Source organism: Stenella coeruleoalba (assembly GCF_951394435.1).
Source record: "Stenella coeruleoalba genome assembly, chromosome: 3".
Classification (NCBI taxonomy): Eukaryota; Metazoa; Chordata; class Mammalia; order Artiodactyla; family Delphinidae; genus Stenella; species Stenella coeruleoalba.
Window position 1 is genome coordinate 10,012,729 of NC_137148.1, and position 26,706 is coordinate 10,039,434.

At 37.2% G+C, this 26,706-nt stretch overlaps 1 protein-coding gene and 1 pseudogene across 2 annotated transcripts in view; one reads left to right on the forward strand and one right to left on the reverse strand.

The window, feature by feature from the left end:
• Positions 1–26,706, reverse strand: part of CTNND2 (catenin delta 2) — a 935,284-nt gene that overhangs the window by 683,793 nt on the left and 224,785 nt on the right. The gene's annotated exons all lie outside the window — the stretch shown is intronic.
• On the forward strand, positions 8,829–9,418 carry LOC307183454 (sialomucin core protein 24-like; annotated as a pseudogene). Its single transcript has one exon. The product of its transcript is annotated as a sialomucin core protein 24-like (transcript).

Below are 26,706 nucleotides of genomic sequence, written 5' to 3' on the forward strand. Positions count from 1 at the left end.
ATGTTGCTTCAACAAAAGACAAAACCCAAGGCCTGCCTTGAGAGTGAAGAATCTCCTGGGTACCACTGCATATTGAAAGGAAAAACAAACTTTAGGCCTGAAGATGAAATCTCCTTGTTCAGAAATCATATTAAAAAGATACATGCTTTCCTCATACTATCTGACTGCTCTAGTGATATCACACTTTCTTCAGAATGTCACAGTAAAAAAAAAAAAAATCATTTCACAAGCAATTCTTTGGAACAAATTGCAAAATAGAAGGGAAAAGACATAAGTAATTCAAGGCCAATGGTGACTTTATTATGCACATAAATTATGTGTAGTCACAGACTGTCTCTTTTCATCACTAATTATACTAAGGGTTATATAAGATTCACTTAATGAATGGAATTGCCACAGCTTTGCAAAAATCATGGACATTTCCTTAGCAATTAACAATGCCTTAGGGATGCTACATACTAAGTTTGAATCCCTGGCACTTAATGGACTTATTTATAAATAGATACAGTGTTACACTACAAGAAAAAAAAAGCATACCTTTATATCTGTGAATAATGGCTACAAGACCAGAACATGGAGTCACACATGTCTGGGTTCAAACCTCAACAGCGCCGCCTTATTAAGGTCTGAATTCCCCATACACGGCACCCCCAGCCATATAAAAGAAAGCACTATACCTTCCTTACCAAACACCTGTACCAACATGGCATGAGAGATCTGAGCTATAAGAGCAGGGATCTTGTACGTAATAAGGCAGTGTGGTACCAGCAATTACTATCATTTTATTTTAAATTTATATTTTTAAGGCTTCCTAGCTACTGAGATATTACCTAGCTACTGAGACATCATTGGGTGAACACCAGTCATTTCAGTTTATCAAAGTCATTCTCTTGGACAGAGTTCCCATAAGGAAAAATGAGCCCAATCACCTGTGACAATCAATGGTGTGATAAAGGGATAATGAACCACATCAATTCCGCTGATCAGTGGAGTGATAAATGCCAGAGCCACACAGCATTAAGAGCAAACCTTAAAAGTACTTAACTTTTACTGAGTGTAGCATTTATATTTTTAAAAAATCAAGTGTTTACTATGAGATGCGGGATTGAGTTCAAGGTGTTGGGCAGAGGTTTTTCTAAAGGTAACCATGAATGGATTCAAGCCCACTCTGAGTACAAGGTACAGGATTTTGGAAAAGGCGAGCCATCCTCCCCTTTTATGATTCCATGTGAAATTACTGAACAGTTTGATTCTTTAACAGTATAGAATCATCAGCTAGGTACCTCTTAATTCTCTCAGACATTTTGCCCTACTGTGTGCAATGTGAGGGTTAAAAGCATACACTGGAAACATCATTGGTCCAGGAACAAGATAAACTCTACTCCGCTCTCACTTCTGCTATGACTGTCCATGTCCTATCAGAAAAGTCGTTCAATCTCTTTTGGCATCTATTTCCTTCTCAGAACAAGAATAAAGGAAAAAAAAATATTTTTCCCTCACTCACAAGGTTATTCAAAGAATTCATTCAGGTATCATAAAATAACATTTGTATAAAATGATAAAGCTATTCATTGATCCCATTATCTTCCCAATAGCCTCTTCTTTATGGGGCATGATACAATCACATCCTTCTCTCATAAGGCTTAATGTAATTGTTGCTTGCTGTCCTCAGTGGATATTAAATTGCACAAGATTGACATGTAAGATCAGGGAAAATTTTTCCTAAAAGTGAAAAAAAGACACAAGGCTTTGAAAACAACTTTGTACCCCAGTTACACATAGTAAAAATCAAGGGGTAGCTATTCAACAAATACTGATTGAGTACCGTTATGTATCAGATATTGCCCAGATGTTTGGACAACTTCAGTGATGAAAACACACAAAAATGCCTGTCCTCATGGAACTTAGATACTAGCAGCAGGAGGCAGAAAATAAATAATGATTATTATAACAAATTATATAGTCTGCTGGAAATGCTAATCAAGTATTTTTAAAAAGAATAGTAGATGAGCTTTCCAGGCAGAGGAAGGAGCAATGCAAAGGCCCTGAGGTTAAACCAAACTGGCATGCACAAGGCCTGCAGGGGAGCTAGGCAAGGTGGGCAGGTGAGGGCCAAGAGGTGATAGGGGGCCTGCCAGGTCTTAAAAGAAGAGGAAGCAGGGTTCCCCTGAGTGGGACATTGGGGAGAGAGCACCTAGGTACAGGCAATAAAGATACACTTTGTGGAGAATTTAATGATAATAACAAACCAACTGGTAATGGAAAATAATCTGAAAAAGAATAAACAAACAAATGAATAAATATATGTATATGTATAACTGAATCACTTTGCTGATAACTGAAACTAACACAACACAGTAAATCAACTATACTTCAATTAAAAAATATTTTTCAATTTAAAAAAACCCAACTGGAATCACTATACTTTTCTTTTACATCACGTGCCAGTAACTCTAAGCAATGTCGCAGATAAAATACTTCTCAACCCCTAAATCTGTTGGTCTAAGTTCTAAATGATTGCTGTGGTTACTGTGAAATTTTAATTGTTTGTAAGATATACAGTATAACTTCCTGCTATCAGTCAACCCCTAAAAGCTGCCGACTCAGCCACAGGTATTCATTGCAGGAGAAAGTCTGTAATGATCCAGATTGCCTGAATTTGCTCTGGATTCAGTTTGCGTCTCCAATCCTTGTGGTACTACAGGATTGCGGATCTACTGCCTTTAGATTCAAAGTCAGGATAGGATAGTGATTAGAACGGCAAAGAAGTAGATCTTGAGTTATATTCTATGTAAGCTCTTGGCACTTGTGTTTCAAATTGAAAACAGCAAAACAGATTGCAAACTGTAAGGTGTAATTCTGTGTGTGTGTGTGTGTGTGTGCAAATTTTAGTTCATACAAGTAATATTTTACTTGTTTTCAACTGCAACTTTAGAAAATTATTTTTAAATTGTTATTCATCTTATATCATAACTTATTAAACTGCAGTATTATTTTTTAATTTTTCCTGAAATGTAGTTTATTAAACTGTAATATTATCTATTACTGTGTGACACCAAAAAGCAATATGTTTCTTTTCTATTTTTTTCCTCAAAAATGCACTAATGTAACTAAGAAATATGAAACAATTACATATTTCCTTTTTACCATTATATTTGTTTGTTTTTTACCAGCCTGAATATACATAAAAGTACAATCAAAGAAATTTTCAATTTCACCTTTTCTCTGGTCATAACTATTATTCATCTGATTTCATAATTATTATTGGAAATAACTTTTTGTCTAGAGGAGGGAATGTTAAAAAATGACCCACTCCAGTTGTCAAATACACAAGATAGGCCGATGATGGGAAGCAGCCCCTCGATTTTGTTTCTTAAATATTCAGTGTACGAAGTACAAGAAAAATCACTTAGTCTACAGTCCAACTTTGTTACTTTTGGCCATCTTCTCCACAGTAGGAAAAGGTTCATTAATAGTTGAATCAATAAATGGATCAATAGGAAAAAGTGAAAACAACCTAGATAATAGGATCTGAAAGGCTGATAGGAACACGTCATGCCAGATAGAGAACACAGATACCAAAGTGTCACTTTGTGTAATATGTACGGCAATACATTAACTTATTTTATGGCTGTAAATATCTGGAACATGTTTTAGGTAAACAACTGTAATCGTTACTTCTAACTACAGCAACACTTAAATTGTGTGAATGATACCCCATAATGTATTTTTCTAAATCCTGCTGGTTTTATAAATACATAATGACAGAGGACATCAGTCATGACTGTCTATCATTGTATTGGCCCTTCATGCATAAAATTAGACAATTGATACTTGTCACCTATAAATCAACCTGAGGTTAAATATTAAAATAAACTCAATGGGTACGTTTTTCAAGTAGAGATACGACAGAAGTAATTTAGTTTGATGGCAGAAACCTAGTAGATGTGTTATAAAACCATCAAGAAGCAAACTATTAATTTTCTCTGATATACAAACTCCAAGCTATAATGATTCCTTCCATATATTTATTATACTATGACCCAGCAGAATATGAAACAGGTATATATAACATAACATTATACCCAGAAATTTTGCTCTTCATAGCATTTTTTAAAAGAGATATTAAAATCATTTCCTATAGTTATTTGTGCTAAATTAAACCATATATGAACAATTCTTTATTGAGATATTTGAATATGTCAATGATAATCATTATAGTCTTTCAATAGATTGGGACTCTCTTCTGGTGCAGTAATTAAGAAAAAGTCTGTAGCACTTCCAGACACATTTTCTGTATTACTCACTCACTTGTAGTAGTTTCCTTTTTAGAAACAGGAAAATAAAAATTTTTGTGTGCTTACTGATCATCTAAGTATTACCTCCTTACCATAAAATATTCAGAAAAGTAAACAATATTAAGAAGAAAATAATCATCACACCACCTATGAAATAATACAAAAAAAACTACATCTGTATAAATACTTATTTTATAAAAATTAACCATGTTCAAATTTTTAAAAAATGGGATCATGCTATTTATCTAGTTTCATAATCTGCTTTTGTAAAATTAAAAAATCTGTTTCCCACAATTGTTCTTGTCAATATGCATAAATATATAATATAGTATTCATCTTCTCAATATACTGTATTTTATTTCACCAGTAGGCTGTGAATGATTTCTTCTCTCCCCTTTTCTTTTTCTCAGTTCTCTTCTCTCCCTCTGTTTTTTTTTTCTTTTTTTAGCATGATTAAAATAAACTGAGGACTTACCATGTGATATCTCAGCTTCTGTGTTCAGGGTTTTATATGTGTCATTATGGTGTCCCTCAAAACTTTCTAAGTAGTCAGTACTAATGCACCCATTTTACTGATAATGAAAAGTGAGAATTAGAGAGACAGAGGAATTGCCCAAGGTCATCAAGAATAGTAAGCGGCAAAGCTGAGATCCAAATCCAGGAGGGTCAGTTTTCTATAACCCTCCCTTAACCATTTCACTGAAACAGACCTTGAAACCCAAATTGCCAGAACGTTTTTCTCAGAATAAATTTCCCGCAGTGGAATTACTCATGTCCTAATTTAAAACTTGTGACATGTATTTTCAAATGATCTTCAATTCACATTTTGCCAAACATGTGTGGAAATTCTTGGCTGTCCACTTCTTGGGATCCAATTTTCTTTATTCAATATTTAGTAATATTTTTGTTCAATTTGTCTTTTTGTTCTGATCTGCTGAGGTAGGAGTCTCCTCCGCAGTCTCATACCTCCTGAGCTCACCAGAGGAATAAGCCTACTGACCTAGACTTCCTGAGGATGTCCAAGGATAACGCTGTCTGACCTCCTAATGCAGTCAAACCCTTAGATGCCAAAGGTGCATTCTGGTCCCAGGTGCTGTCCCTCCATGCTCACAGAGCTGTTGACACTTGGGGTCTGGTCTCTTTGGTCCCCGTGCACACTGGGCACTCTCCTCCTTAGAACTGACCGTCTCTCCCGACACCCCCTCACAATGTCTCCAGGATGCCAAAGCAGCGTGTGCCCAGGTTGCAAAGTCCAGGGGAGCCTCGTAAAAACAGCCTTCTCTTTTTCTGTCTTCTAGTCCACTTCAGCCTTCTATTCTTCCAGCACCTCCAATCCGTTAGGTCTGGTAAAATCATTCCTGTGCTCATGGGCGACTCGACCTGTGACGACTGGCCTGTCCCATCACCGTTTCTGCCTATCCAGCATCTCTAGTGCTCTTCACTCCCGTCATTCCTTAGCTGAACTCCCCGCTGTATTAAAACCCTCAGCCAGCTTTCCTCAAGGACCTCTAAATCCCTTGTCCATTTCCTTTCATTACTAGTCTGGCAAAACATCCAATTAGGCTGTCTGCCTTCTCCATGTCTGAGTTCCAACTATTTGATTTCCGCTGGAAAAATAGCCCAGATGCACAGACTGCTGTTCCTGAGAACCCATGCTGCGGGGAATCCAACCCCAGCTCTCCCTACAGTACTTCTAGGTCCCCAGTCACCTGGCCCCTCCTCTCCATCCATCACTCTGACCACTGTGGTCTGGCTTCCTCGTGAACTCCTCTGCGGACTGAGCTCTCACACCAACCTTCTGCTCATCAGTGATGATCTCACTTCACCTCTCCTGTAAGTCTGAAATCCTCTTCCGCTGGTTTCCAGGACACCTCACTCTCCTAGTGTTTTTCTATATGATTTTTCCCCTTTCCCACTATACTTTCTGGGTTTCTCTGTCTGTCCCAGAACTGGTGGTGACTCGGGATGCTGCTTTAGGACCTGTGCTAACTCTACACCCTGTCCCTTGACAATCTCTTCTCATGTGTTTTCCATCACTAGCAGCTGGCTTGACGAGGCCTGCATTCTACACATCCATCCAATCTTGCTCCTGATTTGGAGCCTATATATCTGGTTGTTTATTTGCCTATTTCCTTAGAAGTCCAGGTTTCTGCCTTTGCCACCTGGATAAAATATGGTTGTGGTCACAAATAGGCATAGGAAAAGGGGCAGGCATGCTTGGCTACATCTTACTTAACTTTGAGATCTTAGCCTAGATATTGTTTTCTCTGGGAAGCCTTCTATAAGTGCCAAATCTGGATTAAGTGCCCTTCTTATTCAAAACAGCCTGAATTTCTATCACAGCACTTAACACACTGTATTATAATTTCTTACACAATTTTTTTGTCTCTCTCAGTTGACTGTAAACTGGCCCCATGAGGACAGAGAAAGTGCTGATTTTTTTCCACACTGTATTTGCAACATTACACAGGGCACACAGCAGGTGCTCATGTTACTGAGATGAACTGAACTGGATGGAATTAGATTCTTCCTGGGTTTTCTCTCCATACAGAGGCCACCAAGGCCAGGCAGTTTTGTCCTGCCCTGTTAATCCCCATGCCTCAGCTCTCATTTTTTAGGGATGGTTGCACAGACATCTGCTTCAAAAGCCCCTTTCTCCAAGCTTATCGACTCTTGCTAACTGATGCCAATGAAGACCCATCCATTTCTCAACGAGGAATCAACAGACCCATCTGGGTTCAGCTTTACACCTTGCTACACTTTGGAAAGTCCTTCCCATGATGATTTCTTCCAAGTTTATTTAGATTTACCTAGCATGCTCAAATCTTTAATCAATTTGGGATGTAAGGCGATATATATATATATATATATATATATATATATATATATATATATATAGTTCTTTTTCCAGTTGGTTAGTTATCCTAGCACTATTTATCAAACTCTTTAAATATTCTCCCGTGATCTAACGTTTCAGCTCTACCAAACAGTAAAATCTCCTAGGGCGTGGAGAAGAGTGTGGACTCTAGGGCCAGCTTCTCAGATCCAACCCCACACTGACACTCACTAGTCCTCGGGCAGGTCACTTAACCTCCCTGTGCCTCTGTAATTCAGGGGTAACAACAATAGTATCTTTCAGTGTTGTGATTAATTTACATGTAAACTGCTCAAAAGAGTACTGATACAGAGTAGATCTTTAATTCCTCCTGTAGATTATTACTGTCATCTGTTTAGATACTTCATCTTCAGCTCTGTTCACCCGCTCATCTTTGAGCCTGTGCCGCACTGTTCTAACTGCTGTAGAAAGAGAACACAGTTCCCTGTCTAGAATAATCTCCCTGAGTCATTGCCCCTTTCCCTCCTTCCCTTATTTAAAAAAAAAAATCACTTTTCTACTCTTGTACAATTATTTCTTTAGTAAAACACTTTCCCCCTCAAATATTAACAGTCAACTTTTACTTGCAAATTGCTTTCCATGGGTCAGGCACTGGGTCAAAGGCTTTATTGACATGAATCATCAAACTTAATCTTATGAGATATACTTCATCATTATATTAACTTTACAGATTAGGAGAACAATCATTGGCACCATTAAGGAAGGAACTCAAGCTGTCTGATTCTAGAACTTGTGCCATGTATGACTACAGGGCATCACTTCCATTATAAAAACTCTTGTTGAGACTGGGCTCAGATTTGGATGAAATCTCTAGATTTATTTGGGAAGGACTGACAGTGTTGAATGCTAAGTCTTCCTATTCAGTATTATGATTATTTTTTATCCAATTACTTATTTATGTTCTTCAGTAAAGTTTTATACTGTCAATAGAAGTAATATTTACAGAGTACTGACCACACTGTAGACATTGTTTAAATGCTTTGCAAATATTAACTACTTTAATTCTCACCGTGACCCTTTGGTGTTGGCCTTGTTATTATTTCCATTTCACAGATAGGGAACCGAAGCACAGAGATGGCTCTTCACATTAAATGACTTCGTATCACATAGCCAGTGAGTGACAAAGCTGGTATTTTTAGTATACTCTCTTGGCTCCAGAACCCATGACTTTGGCTACTAAGCTCTCAGATTTACCTCTCAAATCATGGGTAAAGTACTATATTTCTATCTGTTCATATATTATTGATATTTACCAGGGAAACTTTTCTCAATCTATTTTTATCTTGTTATTGCTAGTCTACAGGAAAGCATTGTTTTTTGTATATTTTCTTGCTAACCTGTTGAAGCTATAAATTCCAACGATTATCAGTTGATTATCTTGGGTTATTCAGGGAAGTCATCAAAATAAAGCTAGGTTTTGTTCCTCAATATGCAAAATGCATCCTTTTCTATGCTTTTAAAAAACTGTTTGGGTTAGCACCTCCCCCAAATTTTAAATGAATAATTTTGCATTAGACATCCTATTCCACTTTAGGGGTAAGGCCTCTAGTTTTCCTCTAGTAAAAGAACTTCTGAGGGACGGACGCAACCTTGGGTGTCCCAGCCTTCGCTCGAAGGCCAGCGCATCGGCCGCGATGCCCGGGCTCCGGCGACCGCGGCTTTTGGCCGCCGTCTGACTGGCAGCGCTCTGCGGGCTGAGCGCGGCTCACACCACCACCCTGGCCGCGAGCGCAACTACACTCGCGGCTTTACCGACTATCGCCAGCACAGCCTCGGCGCCGCCGCCGCCGCTCCCGCCGGGCACCACTCCAGCCCCAGAAATCTGTGAGAGCCGCAGCACGGTGTTTCCTGTTTTGATGCTAACGCTACCCGTTTGGGGTCAGAATGCAAAGGTAAAAGCTACTGTTCAGATAATCCCACAGTTCGTGATGGCAAGGGGGTGACCAGCACAGAATTCTGTCCTGGGCTCCCTGCCACACCACTGCCAACCAATTCTGCAGCGAAAACCACAACTCCGCCTTCCCCGTCTACAGCCTGCACCACGGCTACTACATCAGGCACAACGGATACCACTTCAACTCCGGCTTCACAACCTGTGCGCAAGTCTACCTTTGGGGCAGCCAGTTTCGTTGAAGGAAGTGTCCTTGTCTTGGGTGTGCAGGCTGTAATTTTCTTTCTCTATAAATTCCGCAAATCGAAAGATCGAAACTACCGCACTCTGTAAACAGATCCGCTAAATTAACACGGACTGGTGTGTAACTCACTGAAACCAAAATATTCTCTTCCAAGATGTGCCACATGGGAGACGCTATTCTAGGATCTTTAATTTTTCAGAGGATACATATAGGAGCATCGCCCTTGAAGAGAAACCAGTTAAATCTATTTGCTCAACGGGAATATTTAAAATATTCTGCATGAATGCTTGTGGCTGTCTTCTTTTATTTTAAATGGCTGCTGCTGTGTGATTAAGTTCTCTCTTCTTGACATGCCAAATGTAACTCTATAAGTGATGGAAAACATTGTCCTGCGCAGACGACCTCATGACTCTTTTAGCAATTCAAATGTAGTCATTTTAAAGCCTGAAAGCTGCATTTTTTCATGCTAACTTGGGATGTAGTTTAGTGACCAGAATTGAGAAAAATGTGCCAAATGAGCAGCAATCAGGTGGATTTGGGGCTACAATTGCAAAAAGTGGAATAAATTTATAAATTTAGTATCCTTAGAGTGGAATTTTGTGCTTGATAAGTTATTTTTTCTACATTAGAAAAAAGATGCCACACAAAGAATTACATTCCAGATTTAAAGAAATGAAGGGAAAGTATACAAAACATTAAAGTGTAGCAGGTTATTGTTGATACTTGTAAAGCACCTTATATCGTTGAGAAAATAAAGAACAGTGCCTTAAAAGACAGACTGAAAGGTAGACTGTAACTTAAAATGTTGGTGATTTGTTCTTTCACATTAATGAAGGGAAAGGTTGGACTGAGGATGTAACTGTTGATGTGAGCAGTAGTAAACCTGCTTTTAGATACCATAATGTTACTATTTAATTGAAAACTTACCTACTTTATCTCAAGCCTGAGTAACTTAAAGGATGTTACACAAAGTCGAAAGCCTTGATCTACTGAACCTCCCAACATTTTGCTTATGGCTGTTAAAAAGTATAAAGTTGATTTAATTATATTTTCCTTTGTACTTCAAAAACTTATCCTAACACTGTTGTACCTTAAAAGGATTTCCACCAAGCTTTCTGGAAAAGTAACTTCTATAAGGCAAGAAAGAAAGAAGTTGTTTTAGAATCATTTATTAACTCTTTAAATAAGACAATCGTTTTAAGATAGCAAATGTGAGCAGTGTAATTTCAGAAAAAAATTTAGTTTATCAGATTACTGTAGATTTTTAATGATGATTGCCCTGGATAAATAGATTGTACTTTTTCTTTCTCCTTTTCCACCCTTCCTTCTTCTTAGTTTCAATTCCTGTAGTATGATAAGCATGCATACTTTTATTTTTTTAGTTTCCTTATGAAGCCCTAGTTTTTTCAGGTTTAGAGGGATACTTCTTCCCTGCCTTTGACACCTTGCATTAGTTCAGAGGCTTAAATCAGTTTAAAATGAGCTTTTGCTTTTCTAGGTCATTAAGGTTTTTTGTTTTAGTTTCTCTAGCCTATAGCAGCTGTGTTTAGCACTTGGTTTTCAGTATTTTATAGTAAGAAATGACAAGTTGCTTTGGTCCATTTCTGAAGCCAAAATTCCTTACATTTAGATAATAAAAGGTTCTTAAAATGAAGATTTACTGTTTCTCCTTTACTTGCTGGTACAGCTAAAGTTTGTTTTACTTGCACACTGGTATATATACCTAATGTTTTCAAGTGCCTTAATTGTTTAAAATCTCTGGCTTCAAAGGTTTTTGGGGAAAGGCAGGCTTACCTCACATTTTTGTTTCCCTCAGTAGTAATATTTTTGGTACTGCACAACAAATTTTATTACAGTGCCATGGCTATTAGTTTTTAGTGAGTGCTTTAAGATACAAGATTCAGTTGAAAATATACACAATTTCCATTCTCCCAAAGTGGTAAAAATTAGCTACAATGTTATAATTGTCATTTACCTAGACAGGAATACCTTGCCACACATTAATGTTAACACTATAGCTATTTTTGTGAAAATATAGCTGATGAAGCCTCTCATCTTCTGTAATTTTGAATACTGCTCTAACAGAATGATAATATGGAATTGGATTTTACAAAAAGAGCTCTTACAACAGAACTCACAGCCTTTTCCCCTCTTCCTTTAGCTGTTTAGTATCTTGAGCCATTAGTAATTTGGGGTTTTTTTTTTAATCCCGAAGGTATATAGAAACCTTTGCAGATTTTTCATCTGACTTGTTCAGGTAGACTGTAGTTCTATTAAAATCCCTTATTTTACCTTACAGATATTTGTTGCACAGACACTGCTGTATTTAGAAATTTCTATTTCAGTTCATTAAAAACTCCAAAACCAATCTGTATCATGTACCAAACTGATTTAAAATAAACGTACATGTTTTTTGGATTAAAAAATAAAAAAGAACTTCTACTATTTTTTTTAAGACAGGTACTGTCTAACCTATTAAAAAAACCAATAATATTGAGATTCTTATATTCAGTCAGTGACTATCATTTCCTGGATTTTTCATTATTATAGGGTACCAAAGCTCTCCCACATCCTACAAAATAGGGCTATATATTCGATGGAAAAGAAAGCTATGTATCACCCAGGAGACCTCTGATTTCCATAATATGGATAGATAACAACTGGCATTTGTAAATACAGAGGAAAGGCAAGAGGAGAAATTTATTCCTCATTCTTGTCGTCATTAATCCTTCTGAGTTAATTTAAAATCATTCTATAATAAATTATATTTAGAGGTAATTTTTAAGGAAGGCATTCGTTGTTCGGCCCAAGGTTATGTGTTTTTGATTGAAAGAAATCACAATCCAAATGGCAGAAGCCTTTGCCTATACTGAATGATTATTTTCACTCAGGGCTTAGGAATCAAATTAGATCAATCCAAATGCACTAGAAGCAGCCGGAAGCAGCTCTCACACATTTCATATATGGTTACCTGGGAAGTAAACACTACACACACTTGTGGTTTCAGTCATTGAAATGGTTACAGAACTTAGAGAGAGTTCCACAAAATGTGAACACCTATAAATTGGCACAAGACTGAACTGCAGCCAAAGAAGACTGGCAGGTGAAGCAAGACAAATCTGAACTTTTAAAATCTATATTTATATTCTTTTCCTGTTTTAATCCATATGCACCTTATGCAGAAATATAATCAAGAAGTGGTTTTACCTCTCTGCTCTTTCCTTAATTCTGTTTGCAATGTCACCCTTTGCAGTGGTCGTACAAAACTCAACTAAGTAAGAGCAGTGTGGGTCTTAGGAGATTTTCCTTCGAAGCTTGCTTTATAAAACCTCTACCTCTGATTAACCCCACATCTCTGCTTCTATCCTTCTGCTGAATGCTGCCAGAGAAAAGTGCCATACCAACATGGACTAGAGCCACCGTACAACCCCATTTTCATCCTCAGAGCATCTGTTAAAGGTTCTTTGTGTTCTGGATTCTCTGTCCCAGTCACCGCAGAGGTTACCTCAAACCTATATCATGCTGTCTCCCCCAATGAACTCAGCAGCTCTCCATCTCAAGAGGTAACTTTTGTTCTTACTGACCTATGAGCCACAGAAACCTACAGATAGGAAAGCCTTTAACCTGTCCTACACAGATGAGCTTTAAAGCAGAGCCCCATAAGACAGACATTTAACACCTTTTAATTTAACTATACAAACTCAATAAGAGTGACAAAAAGAAGCGAATGATAAAATTATTGCATTCCAACAATTCTGAGATGCACACTTTTCATATCCTAACATCTCTGAAATCAGAATGCATCTTCCAGCCAGTAGTTTCTTACAATCACTTTCAGCCAGATGGTGGTCATGACACTGTTCTCAAGTCCTGCCACAGGTGGGAACTTGGGCCTGCTGTGTTTCATTCAAAAACCACTTGAAGGACTTTGAGGAAGAAATATCAGTTCTGACTATTATCTGAAAACCTTCCAGGAACATATTCTGGTGAGATCAAGAAAAGAAAACTTGCAGGATGTGCCACAAGAGCTGGATAGACAATCACAGAGGCAACCGTGAAACCCTTCTTAAAAAGGTTCTGTACCCTCACCACTTTTAGTGTCACTGAGGATGGCTGTGCATGGAAAACTAAGATGCTGATGACAGAGCATCAAAAGTGAATCATAAGAGAGACTGTGGAAAAGTTTTGGGAATACTTCACCAACTTATGGAGCTTGTACGTTCATTTTTAAGAATGTACAATAATATATGATAACAAAAAATCTATATCTAGATGAATCTAAAAGAGCTTTTCCAATAGGAATGAAACAAAATTTTAAGTAAAAAAAAACCCTTGTGTCCCAGTTTGCATCCTAATTTTCTTTCTCTTTTTCTCCTTCTCCTTCCTTCCTTCCTTTCTTCCTTCCTCCCTCCTGCCCTTCCTTCTCTCTCTCTCCCTTTCCTCCTCCCCCTCCCCTTCCTTTACTCTGCTGTTTCTTTTTTTCTTCCCTCCTTTTCTTCCTTTCTTCCCTTTTCCTTTCTCTCTTAGTTGTATATAAAATAATGGTGCATATTTAAAGTGTCTCAGATTTTATGAAATTTGGCAATAATTTAAATAGTGCTAGTGATTCTGACAATTAGTCACACAATTAATGACAATGAATCTGAAGACTGATAATACAAAAAGCAATTTTCCAATTAATATGTTTTTATAAGTACATTTTAAATGGCATACTAATCAAAATATATTTTTAAAGTATTTCTGATAATCCTATTGAACTTAAAATTCAAATACTCACCAAGTTAATGCTTTATATTTTATTTTATTTATTATTATTATTTTTTGCGGTACACGGGTCCCTCAGTGTTGTGGCCTCTCCCGTTGCGGAGCACAGGCTCCGGCCGCGCAGGCTCAGCGGCCATGGCTCACGGTCCCAGCCGCTGTGGGATCTTCCCGGACCGGGGCACGAACCTGTGTCCCCTGCATCGGCAGGTGGACTCTCAACCACTGCGCCACCAGGGAAGCCTCAATGCTTTATATTTTAAATGACATAAATACCTGGGTTGTTTCTTATTCACTCCATGACTTTTGCCATATAGATGTTTATAATCTTCAAAGTAGCTGAAAAATCTTCTTCTCCAAACCATCGTCCAAGAGAATGTTATTTTATTATTCAAGTAATTTTTTTCTTTTTTAAAAAATTACTGCATTCATCTTTTTTATTTGCTAGTTAACATAACAAACATATTCTGAATGTCCATATCCACAAGTTACAATAAACTTTCAAGTTTTATAAAGAAGGTGAAACTGGCATTATCATATCTTTGTCACCAAATGAGAATAACACATATTTCCTGAAAATAACTTGTATGTATGAGTGTTCATATTGACACACGAGCTTTGTTCAACAGACCTTTCACAGATAACAAGGAACATAATCACTGCAGAGGTCAAGAACAAGAGCAAAAAGAAGAAAGAAAGAAACATGCATTAAGGAAAGCCTGTCTGAACATCAGGTATTTTACAGTAGCTTGATGGCGGTGGTGCATTCTGAGTTCATCGGCTGTTCTGGAGTGGATCAGGAGTGAAGTCAAATCACTGACAACCAACAAATAAACAGAATCCATTACCAGAAAGCTCTTACTTCCTGTCTCCCTGTGCTATGCTGAATTGCTGTATTCAGTGGGAAACTCACTAAACCGAAAAAACCTGACATCCCTCATCGTTGTCAAGGCCCTAAAAACATTACAGTCAACATCTTGAAGTCACTTAAGCCCTCCGGCTCTGTGCACTCTGCTCTCAAGCTCTCCATAAATGACGGTTGCTTCCTAATGGGAGGAAGTGACACATTAGTGAATTACAAGTTTACACTGTGCTATATGAATACATTTCCTGAGAATTAGCATTATTGGCTGCTAAGATGTGTTTTGAAAAGAGGTACAGAATTTAGAATTTTCTAAATTGAAGTCCTTCAATTGTAGTAAAATTGTAATAAAAATTACAATAATTTTTGATAAAAAGAAGTCACATTTTTATCTAGTTTACAAAGAATAAGTGAAAAGAATGTATAGATCTACAATGATTTCAATATTATCATTACATGGTGAGTATAACTAGATAGCATTTTAGAATCATTTCACATTTTCATAAAAAGTTAAAAAATTCATTTTGGTAGGTTGTGCACAATTGGTAGGCTATTTTCTCGCAAAGGTTCTTAATGTAGTATATGCTCTTCGAATGAGTCACTAAGTCCTATAGAGGAGTAAGCGGAGACTCTAGACTTCCAGGCATCATTCTTCTATTTGTCTAGTGCATCACAGCTTCCCAGTCTCAGCAGGTCCATTACAGCAGGAGCACCAGCTCATAAATGTCTCTACAGATAGCATTGGAACAGGGACCATGGGAATAAGGACTCATGATACCTGTTCAGTGGGTTCTCTCTATGCAGCTGTAACGGACCTTCCAGAACATCAAGCTTAGGAGATGTGATGGCCAAATGCATCACTTCCTGAATTCAGGCTTGATGTTTTTGTGCTTTTTTTCCTCTCTCTCTCTGATGTTTGTTTCTTCTCATTGCCATTCTGAAATAATGGCTGCCTCACTCTATAATTTTGACATTGTGCTGCAGTTTCAACTCTCACCCTAGGGTTTGGTCTTACTAGAACTGAATTAAATTGTTCAGTTCCTTGAATGCATCATACTTTGTTTTCTTTGGGGGCCTTTCCCCAGGTCCTCTTGCTAGAAACAGTGCTCTTGTAGGTATTAGCTTGAGTCATATGGATTTGCCATTTCTGTAGGTCAAAAGTAGCGGAATCTCAGCAATACTGCAAGGTTGTAAGGTTTACCCTAATATTCTCTCTTCAAGTTTCAATTTAAAAGTCCTTCCCTCCAGGGCATTTCCCCAGTCTGCTTCTTTTAACCTTATGTAAGCATTTGGCACAGGTCTAAATTTTTGTAATTCCTTATTCAGTTGTTTGACTTGAACATTAACTGTGAGATCTTTGAAGTCATGAGCCATATTCTATTAGACATCATTGTTATCCTTAATGCCTGGGAACATTTTATTGAATATGGTAGGTAATACTTTGTGTAAAATAAATGTTGAGGAATAAATGCTATTAATAGATCCATTTAGTGAACAAATTCATTCAAAACAAAAGGAGCCTTGAAGCCCAAGACAGTACCTTTTCTTAGATTTGACAACACTCAGCCCAATGTCCAGTTCAATTATTTTTTCTTGAATGAACAGGTGAATTATTTGCCTTAAGCAGTGGACATTTATGTTTGCTGATATATCATTTATACAAACAGTTGTGAGGCAGGATCATTTCTGACAGTTGCTCTATGAATGCACCCATGTATATCTAGTGTAATTCCTAGAATTTAGTGTAATTCCCATCTGAAATGGGCTTGGAAGCCCGGTAGGATTCAAATGAGAGGAAATAAATTAGAAAATTTTAAAAGTCAGACAAGGGGGCATTCAAAAGTATTTTTCTCATTTCTTTGTTTTTTCCAGGTCAAACTCAATTTCTTAAAGTAGTTAATTATCTTCTTGAAAATATGAGATAACATATGCCTAAAGTGAAATGCACAGATCTTAAGTATATAATTTGATAAGTTGCTAAATACATACAACCAGATAATTCACACTTGAGTCAAGACACAGAACATTTCTATCACATCTAAAAGTACCTTCATGTTCTTTTTATTCATGCCTCAGCCACTATGTGATTTCTGTCACCAGAGAGTAGTTTTGCTTGTTCTTGAACTTTATATAAACAGAATCACAAATAAATTGTGTTCAGGGTCTTTTGCTCAGCAAAATGATTTTTTGAGGTTTCATCCATGTTGTTGTATGTTTCAGAAGTGTGTATACATACATATACATACATACATGCATATATCATTGATGAGCAATATTCCATTCTATGGCTCTACCACAATACGCTTATCATCACAGACATTTGGGTTGTTTTCACCTTGGGGCTATTATTAATAAAGCTACCATGACATTCTGGTACAAATCTCTTTTCAGACAAACGTTTCCATTTCTCTTGGGTAAATATCTAGAAGTAGAATGCTATGTCATATGGTAGATGTATGATTAAATTTATAACAAACTACCAGAATTTTCTCCAGAATGGTTATATCACTTTATACTCCCACTAGTAATATATGAAAAGTCCAGTTGCTGCATTATCCTTGTTATAAGGGAATATTTTTACAATCTTGACCTAGGGAAGAATATTTTAGAGAGACTAGGAAAGCTCTAAATATAAACTTTTAAAAGGTCAATTTAGATTTCATTAATTTAAAAAAATCTGCACACAGGAAACCGCAAAGATATTGCAAGTTTTGTCCAGACCACTGCAATAAAGCAAATATCGTAATAAAGTCAGTCACACAAATTTATTTGGTTTCCCAGTGCATATAATAGCTACATTTATACTATACTGTGGTCTATTAAGTGTGCTATAGCATTATGTCTAAAAAATGCACATCTCTTAATTAAAAATACTTTATCGCTAAAACATGCTAACCATCATCTGAGCCTTTAGCGAATCATAATATTTTTGCAATAGTAACATCAAAACTCACTGATCACAGATCACCATAACAAATATAATAATGATGAAAAAGTTTGAAGTATTGCAGAAATTACCAAAATGTGACACAAAGACATGAAGTGTGTCAATGCTGTTGGAAAAACGGCACCAACAGACTTGCTCAATGCAAGGTTGCCACAAACCTTCAATTTGTAAAAAGTTCATTATCTGCAAAGTGCAATAAAAAGAAGCACAATGAAACAATTTATGCCTGTATAATTTTTAAGTTATTTTCAGAATATCTGTGACCTTATACTTCAAGTGTAACTCTTGTAGACAGATTTGAGTCTTCTTTTCACACAATATGACAATTTCTACCCTTAAAATGGAATGTTTAGTCCATTTATATTTATTGTAATTTTTAATAAGGTTGAATTTAATCTACCATATTTCTACACTTTTCTATTTGTTAATGATTCATTGCAGGGAGTGCAGATTACGCTGTTCCCCTATAAAGTGTGCTAACTTTTTCTCTAACAGATAGTTGAGCTACAAGTGGAACATCTGGATTCTCTCAGTGTGGTATAACAGGAAATATGTATTTGTTTTTTTGTTCCAGGCTCCTGGCACACAGCTCCTAAAACCCTTGGAATTCCCTGAGTGATAAGGGTGATTGATAGGCATGCCTCTTTTTTCTAATTAGGCAACCCTTGGCCAGCTCCTAGACAGCTTCAGGATGGAGACTGGTTGTAAGAAAGACCAAGCCTTGGTTAGAAGCTTGGAACTTTAGCCCCAGCCCCCAAATTTGGTGGGGGGGTGTATGGAGAGGTGCCGGAGATTGAGTTAATAATCACCAGTAGCCAATGATTTACTAAATCATGCCTGTGTAATGAAACCTCCATAACCCTCCTCTGCAAGCCCCTAAATGTCGGGGTTCAGAAAGCTTCTGGCTTGTTGAACACACTGGTTGCTGGGAGGCTGGTGCACCCAGAGAGGGCATGGAAACTCTGTATGCCACAAGATGTAACTTGCCCTGTGCATCTCTTCCATGTGGCTGTTCCTGAGCTGTATCCTCTACAATAAATGAGTCACAGTAAAGTGTTTTCCTGATTTCTGTGAGTTGTTCTAGCAAATTAGACCTGAGGAGAGGTTGTGGGAACCCCCGATTTATAGCTCGTTGATTAGAAGTACAGGTGACTCCGGGACTTGCAGTAGGCATCTGAAATGAGGAGCAGTCTTGCAGCCCTGAGCGCTTAAGCTGTGGGATCTATCATAACTCTGGGTAGTTACTGTCAGAATTTACTTGTTGAGCACCTGGTTGGTATCCAGAGAATCGGAAAACTGGTTATTAGGGTTCGAAAACACCCCAGAGTCAGGCTTGATTTCATGCGTGATAGTGTCAGTGTATTCTGGTTTTCTCCTTAGTACTAAGACATCACTTTTACTCTTGGCTGTGGTTACTTCCAAAATGTGGCTTTTCTGGGATCTCAACTGAATGTCCACTGTGCTCAGCTAGGCTGATTCATTCTGGAGAGACCAGAACTCCAACATCACTCAGCACCACATGACCTCTGACTGTGGAGTTGAATCTCCATTCAACTCTTAGTTCCACAGCAGCTGTCCTACCTGAAGCCTTTGGGAGTCTTTTCCTGTGCATGTGCACTCAGCCCTCAGGTGCACTCAGATGGACCTGAGGGACCATCCTATGCAGATCTTACATTTTCCTCTTCTCTGATATCTGCTCCTTCCCTCACAAAGCTCCACTTTCTCTCCTTGGGTCAGTGCTGGGAAACCACACCTAGGCTGAAAGCTGAGACAAATATGAGACACCTCATGTGCTTCTTTTCTCTCAAGAATCAAGTCCTGCACAACCTGTTGGCCAAAGCCTGAAAATGACTGCATCATATCCAATATTTGTTCAGTGTTTACATTTGCTTATGCCATAAGTTCCCATCTTCTACTAATTGTTTCTTTATGACCAGAAGCAGAATTCCAGTCAAATACACGTGAAGAAGAATTGTTATTATTGTAGTAATAGTATTTAACTAACATAATGAACATTTTCAGGTGACCAGTAAACACTAAAACAGGTTAGAATATTAGGTCCACTTACTGAAATAGTAGAAAGATAGACGGAATCAGATTTTGGACTTTTTTTTTGTTTTACGTGTAAATATTTTTATTTGTGGAGTAATTATTGAAAGAAAGAAAATAGAATACATAATTTACAAACTAGCAAGGAAAAGAATAACAATAATAATAATAACAATAAATCCAAAAGAAGGAAATAAAAGAGAACAAAAAGGAGAACAGATTTCTTTTCCCCATTGGTCCATCCTATTTTATTCTTTAAAATTTTATTTTTTATTTTTATTGGAGTATAGTTGCTTTATAACATTGTGTTAGTTTCTACTGTACAGCAAAGTGAATCAGCTATACGTATACATATATTCCCTCTTTTATGGATTTCCTTCTCATTTAGGTCACCACAGAGCACTGAGTAGAGTTCCCTGAGATATACAGTAGGTTCTCATTCGTCATCTATTTTATACATAGTGTCAGTAGTGTGTATATGTCAATCCCAACCTCCCATTTCATCCCACTCCCCCCCTTCCCCCTTGGGATCCATATGCTTGTTCTCTACGTCTGTGTCTCTACTTCTGCTTTGTAAATAAGATCGTCTATACCAATTTTTTCAGAATCCACAATATGCATTTTCTAATATGCGATATTTGTTTTTCTCTTTCTGACTTAGTTCACTCTGTATGACAGTCTCTAGGTCCATTCATGTCTCTACAAATGACCCAATTTCATTCCTTTTTATGGCTGAGTCATATTCCATTGACTACACTGGACTTCTTTAGCTGCCAATAAAGAGTTTTTACTCCATTAGATTGGCAAAGCGGCAGCTTTGAAGAATCCTGAGCCCATAGCATGAGATCAACAGTTTGTGCTTGAGGGAGTTTAATCCAGCTGAGCTTTAGCAGAGACCAGAAAAGGGATGAGATCTGCATAGACAGAGAGACCAGTGAAGATGCTGCTACCTGAGGTGGTACGGCCACAAACAAGGATGGGGACAGTGAGGAATTTAATGCAAGGATAGTAGTACACTCCATTTTGAAGGACTACAACTAGATTAGTGTGGTGCAAGAAAAGTACAAGCCAAAGGTTTTGAGTCTGCCTGATCTGGGGGAGGGGGAAAGTACAGTCACTAGAAATGAGGAATTTGGGGAAAGTACCTGATTTCTTTCTTTTTTTTTTTTTTTCTTTCTTTGGCCACCATGCAGCTTGTGGGATCTTAATAACCCAACCAGGGACTGAACCAGCCCCCTCAGCAGTGAAAACATGGAGTCCTAACCACTGGACTGCCAGGGAATTCCCGAAAGTAGCTGATTTCAAAAACAACTCTATCATTTTGAGTGGGAGGGCTGGTAGGATAGCAAACATTGAAAAATGAGGTACCAAGATGGAAAGGACCAACAGACAGCTGATAATATTGGTCTAGAGTCTCCTGATAGAACTGAATTCAAGACATTAATTTGAGAATATTTGTTTATATGTAGGAGATGGGTGAGTGACATAAGGAGAGACAATGAATCATTAGCATAAGATAGAATTTGGGGAAAAACCCAAACTGGGAAAGGGAAGATGGCAATACCTACATGGTCTCAATTATTCATACTTTGGGACCATTAGAAGTCTTTGCATTTAAAGTATTAATCTAGCTTGCGTGTGTGTGTGTGTGTGTGTGTCTGTCTGTCTGTCTGTCTGTGTGTGTCTGTGTTTCCCAAGTTGACATATTAAACCTTAAAACGGTTATCATTGTAATGACACAGTATTATCCAGGTGATAATAAAGTAAAACACAGTTAAAGCACACAAAGTTATGTAGGATGAGTATCATTAAAAGCAAAATTTAATTTTAAAATCTTGAGAAAAAATAATAAATGGAAAACTGTAAAGAAGAATATTAGTGGCATTTGAAAATGTGCCTGAATTTCTGAAACATGTGTAGTTGATTCCTGGATTAAAGAATTATTCAAGTAATATTTATTTACTAACCATGATAACTTTCCCCGTGAAATATATAAAATAAGAAAACCTAAAAAGTCAGTCTATTATATCTGAAAAATAAACTCTTAGGGATATAAATATAAGTGTATGATGATTGTTCTTTTCTTCCTACTAAACCCAAAGAAAGCAGTTGTTACAAAAGTTACCAGGAAATCCATTAATTTTTAAAAAATTGATTATAATTATAATAAGAAGTGAGAGTGAGCAAAAAGCCTCTAGACTTAAAAAGAGTACTAGACAAAAGCAAGAATACTCTCTATTTTGCCACACAGATCCCATGATGTTACTTGGAAGACATCTTAGAGATCGCTCTTTCTAGAGAAGAAAATCTGAGGTTCAGAAAGGTGAGAAGAATTTGCAAAAGTTTACACTGAAAAAAGCAGCAAAATTGGAACTACATTTCTAACTTTTTACTGCCTCTTCAGACCCTTTAGAAACTTAGCTCCTGATGTCTTAAACTAAGGCACTGATTCTTATGGAATCCATCACCTGTCTCTTGAAATGCCAACTTTTTTGAGTCTTGTGACTTTCTTCAGTGTGATCTCTTCAGTGGTTTATATTTCACAAAATTAATTTTCCCTAAACATGATTAAATCATCTCAAAATTAATATATTGTTAAAATCATCTCAAAATTACTTTAATATATTGTTAAAATATACAGATGAGATAATTTTATAAAAGTATATCTCTAAAGTTGCTGCAAATTTTACCTTTACTAGGCCATTGAGAAAGCCACTCATGGAACTGAAAATGGAAAGAGAGCCATGTCCTCCCTCTTTAGAAAGTAATTACTTCTTTCTGATTGGAAAGACCAAATAAGAAAGAATTTTAGATTTCTATTTCAGAGATGGATATTTCTTCTTTTCTTATTACCTTTTGGAGACAGAAATAAGTTCCAAGTGAAGAGTAAGTCCTTCTAATTGGTGTAAATAATAAGGAAAGCAAACTAAGGCTTTTACTTCAATTCATTCTATGAGCCTAACATGATTACTAGACAACTGCTTAGACAAAAGCCACCAGTGAACAAACACAGTAGCCAAAATTCTCCAGTCTCTACTCGCTTGAGAAAGAAAGTACCAGAGAGGATTGTATTAAGTCATCAGTTAAATGGGTTTTGGGAGTCAGGAAGAAACCAAAGGTTCCTAGTTATTTTTAAGATTTTCATTTTAAAGAAATGCCTCTAATATGTGTCTTAATGAAGGCAAGACTCAAACACAGCACCCACCGAGTCATTGCAGATGACTTTCCATGAATCTGGACTTTCTGGAGAAAAAGTGACCATGGCATTGAAGAACACCATGTCTGCATAACTGATGTGAAATATAAACTTGAAATAAAAATTAGATTACCTTGGGCTTCCCTGGTGGCACAGTGGTTGAGAGTCCACCTAACGATGCAGGGGACGCGGGTTCGTGCCCCGGTCCGGGAAGAACCCACATGCCGCAGAGCGGCTGGGCCCGTGAGCCATGGCCGCTGAGCCTGCGCGTCCGGAGCCTGTGCTCCGCCGCAATGGGAGAGGCCACAACAGTGAGAGGCCCGCATACCGCAAAAAAAAAAAAAAAAAAGATTATCTTAATGTTCTCCACTATCCTAATGTTCTCTGTCCATAGGTTGATCTATAATTAAAAGAGAATCATATTTTCCCACTAAAGAGGAAATATTCAACGATGAACTTGAATTTCCATTCCTATCTGCAAGTGACATTGTAATATATACAGCCTATGTATCCAACGGAAAATAGAGTCAAGTTAACTATTAAGGTGCTTAATGAGTAGGATGGAGATATTGCGGGAAGAAAAGATATCTATTCCTGGAAAATCAAATGGTTTTTTTCTTTATGAAAATAACAAGAAAGACCGCTGAAGTATGATGTGCTCCTAAGACCATGAATTAGTATTACATGTGTATATGTACAGAATGTATATGTTTGCAATTAACAGAGGATAAACATTCTTCTTAATTACCCTTCTAAAAGACTATATTCTAGTACAGTATTTATAAATGGGAGATGATGAAGCCAAAGTTTAAACTCTCATGAAGTCTTCAAACATGAACATTCAGTTCAAAGACCCTGAATAATCAAGGATTATGTCTAATAAAATAATCCAGAAAGGAGTCAGAATTTCACTCAGGAAGAATAAGAAAATAAGTATAAGATATTAGATAGGTAAAATAATAATATTTAAAGATATTCTTTATTTCACCATTGCATTCATGCCTGATAGCATTAAGTAACTCTAAGTTATGTCATTGAATTATGTTAGTTTGTGAAATTAATTTTAATGATGGTAGAAGGGACTTGATTGGCAATGTTCCACATTAGCACTTCCTAGTGAGCCAAGAAGGTAGAAACCATTTTAAAACCAGATGGCTACTCCATCTTCAAATTCCATTAGTTGCCAACATATCTCAAAGCTACAGAGAAGTTAATTAAAAAAAGGTTTAGTTTTGAAATTCATTCAGATCTCAATGCCTCAGCTGAAGCTGCTAATGAAAATGCTATTCCATACTAATAGAAACTGGTTGCTAACATCTATCAAATACTTACGCACATACCATATCATTGTCAAAAGAGCATTTGAAAAAAAAAAGATCACTGCTGGGACATTCTTCAAGAAAAATTTTTTTTTAATTTTTTTAAAAAAATTTTAAATGTAAAACCGTAATTCAGAAAGAGTCCTGTACCACAATGTTCATTGCAGCTCTATTTACAATAGCCAGGACATGGAAGCAACGTAAGTGTCCATCGACAGATGAATGGATAAAGAAGATGTGGCACATATATACAATGGCATATTAGTCAGCCATAAAGAGAAACAAAATTGAGTTATTTGTAGTGAGGTAGATGGACCTAGAGTCTGTCATACAGAGTGAAGTAAGTCAGAAAGAGAGAAATACCATATGCTAACACATATATATGGAATCTAAAAAAAAAAAAAAAATGGTTCTGAAGAACCTAGGGGCAGAACAGGAATAAAGACGCAGACATAGAGAATGGACTTGAGGACACAGGGAGGGGGAAGGGTAACCTGGGACAAAGTGAGAGAGTGGCATGGACATATATCCACTACCAGATGTAAAATAGACAGCTAGTGGGAAGCAGCCACAGAGCAAGGGGAGATCAGCTCGGTGCTTTGTGACCACCTAGAGGGGTGGGATGGGGAGGGTGGGAGGGAGACACAAGAGGGAGGAGATATGGGGATATATGTATACATACAGCTGATTCACTTTGTTGTACAGCAGAAACTAACACAACATTGTAAAGCAATTATACTCCAATAACGATGTTAAAATAAATAAATAAATAAACATAAATAGTGAAAAAATACAATTTCAGGACAAATTGTATTAAGGAGACTTTAAAAAATTAAAATAGATACCTTAATCTCATAACATAAACTCATGAACAAATTAAAATATCACAGAAAAACATGTGTTCATTGCCTGAGTCTCAGATGGCTGAGATCATTTTCATCCAAATTATCAGCTCTAATTCATCTGCCTTGCTACTTCCCCCCACGGATACTTATCGGGGAAAGCTGGAATTGACAACTTAGTTTTCAATTCTCCACAAAATGAACTGCTCCATTAGCTCTTGTTCAGAGAATGAAGTATGAAGTTGCTCTTCACTGCAGGATTAAGTATGTAATTGTAGAACGAAGACAAATTAATTGCATTGTGAAATCACTGCTTTGGAGAAAGAACCCCAGCTAAAGGAATGGCTCCTCTGAATGAGAAATCACCGAGATGTTTATATTTGGTGTCTTCTGGTTTCCTAGTATTCAAGGTGCTGGCCCTCGTTAAACAATGAGCGCGAGGGTGAAATGGAAGTTAATTTCCCCAACCAGATTTCCGCTGAATAACTAACTAAAGTCACGATTGAGTTTACAGGTAACTGGGTTAATATTTGGAATTGGCACACAGTATGTATCAATAATGAAATTATGTAGCTCACAGATATGGTGATGAGTACAAAGACTCCCTGGGAACTGAGCCCGTGAATCTCAGCCCCACTACTTAGCGATGAGATAGTGAACAAGTTAAGCTGAGTTGCTTCGTCACTAGAATTGGGATAATAACATTTATATTTAAGAATTGTTGTACAGGTTGATATAAATTGCAAAGTATCTAGTTGTAGCATACAGCAGGCTACATAATACAAACAGAACTCCTGAGACCTGTGTATAATTCTTAACCATATTTCCACAGACAGAAAGTTACTGTCGTAAGGGATTTAGCTTGAAAAGAAAACAGACTACGTGATATAAGGGTTTTCTCCTTTTCAGGTGTTGTAATTTGTTTTATATTTTAACGTTATAGCAGATATTACATCAAGCATGGCTATTTTCTTGGATAGTTTTAACATTCTAAAATGGTAGCTTTACAGAATTGCACATATATTAAATAAAATCTATCAACTTCTATCTTAAAATGTTGGTGCAGAATTGAGAACTGAGTAAGATGTGTCTTCAGAGACCAGCTCAGTGACAAGAAAGGACTCACTGCAGTCAATCCCCTCAGCCTTACCTGCCTCACCTTGCCTGAATCCCTCTGCTTTGTACTTCCAAATGGACCAGTTACCCTCCTGCTTCTCAAATACAGTGTCATGCTTATGATATACAGCTGAAATGTGTCAGAGGAGAAGAAAATACAGCATATTTTTAAGCTAAACATCACTTAGGAATCATATGTATTATGAGCAAAGAAATATAAACAATTTCCAAAGATCTGAACTCTTCACCAGACCTGGATGCAGTGAGCAAACAATTATTAAATTT